This window comes from Mus caroli, chromosome 6, assembly GCF_900094665.2.
Source record: "Mus caroli chromosome 6, CAROLI_EIJ_v1.1, whole genome shotgun sequence".
Classification (NCBI taxonomy): Eukaryota; Metazoa; Chordata; class Mammalia; order Rodentia; family Muridae; genus Mus; species Mus caroli.
The window spans coordinates 83228955-83230530 of NC_034575.1; positions in this window are offsets into that span (position 1 = coordinate 83228955).

Consider the following 1576-nt stretch of genomic DNA (forward strand, 5'->3'; position numbering starts at 1 on the left):
TCAGGAGTCANTTTGTTTCCTCCACTCTGTGAGTCCCAGGGATTGAACTCAGTCTGGGTTGGTGGCAAGTGCCTTCACACTGAACAACGTCACTGACTCACCCATGTTATCTTTGAGACAACGTCTCTTATTGATCCCACATTCATCAGTTCAGCTAACCAGGCTGGCTGTGACCTTTGACCTCCACTTCTCCAGATCCTGGATTAAATCCCGGGTCCAGATTTTATGTGGGGGCTGGGAATTCTAACTCAGGCTCCATGCTTACGTGAGAAGTACTTTCTGGCTGCTTGTTTGCTTTTATNTTTGTTTTTTCTTGAGACAGAGTCTCACTATGTTGCCCTGGCTAGCCAGAACCAGGAACTTGCAGAGATTCCCCTGCCTCTGCTGAGACCAAAAGCAAATGCCACCATACCTGGTTACCTAAGTTCCTGAAAGGAAATCCTATCCAAGACGTAGTTTTCATAGCTATTGNTAGTTTTCTTGAATGCTTGGAAATGAGATTCCTTGGAAACGAGGTTCCTTGTTTACATTTATCTGCACAACCGACATTGGTTGACTGTAACTCTGTGACCCGCAGTGTGTGTATGGATTATTGGTGACTGGGATGCACTGATGGTCTACACCTGAGGGACACAGAGCAGCAGCAGGACTCTGCCTCCTCTGAAATCCCATTTTCAGCCACAAACAGGGCCGTTCCTCTCTACCCTTTTCTTGCTCAGCCTGCCTGTTTGGCAAGATGGCGAGACCCTGCATCAACAGGCTGGTTGGCCAATGGACACAGTTATTGTTAATGAGAAGAAAACTCCTTTTGCAGTAGAGTGAAAACATCTGGAATTTCCCATACAACAGAGATGGTGGCCCCACTTTATCTCTAATCCCCATGGGATCATAGCACGGACCCAGACGGAAACAGCCCTAGTTGTGGCTGAGAATAGCTCCTTGGACCAACGCATGTCTGGAGGGAAGAAGACAATCCAGGGGTCAGGATTAGGAAGAATTGTTTGAAGTGGGAAAGAAATCTTGCTGGAGAGATAACTGTGACTTGTACCATTCCTCTGCAAGGAGATTTCTCCATTGGATGCCTGGGATCCATAGACTTTGCAGTCACTGGGAACCTGGGAATGGAGCCCAGTGGAGCCCGGGCAGAAGCCAGTCTCCAGACAATGGATCCTGGAATGGTTTTGTTTTTGGAACACTCAGGATTTGCCTAAAATCCTACATGATAGCATGGCTGGAAAGATAAGACATCATTGATTTCAGTCTCTTCTCTTCTCTTCTCTTCTCTTCTCTTCTCTTCTCTTCTCTTCTCTTCTCTTCTCTTCTCTTCTCTTCCCTCTCCCTCTCCTCCCTCTCTCTCCCTCTCTCTCCCTCTCCCTCTCCCTCTCCTCTTCTTCTCTTCTCTCCCTCTCCCTCTCCTCTCCTCTTCTTCTCTTCTCTCCCTCTCCCTCTCCTCTCCTCTCCTCTTCTTCTCTTCTCTCCCTCTCCCCTTTCTTTCTCTCTTTCTCTCTCTCTCTCTCTCTCTTTCTTTCTTTCTTTCTTTCTTTCTTTCTTTCTTTCTTTCTTTCTTTCTTTCTCC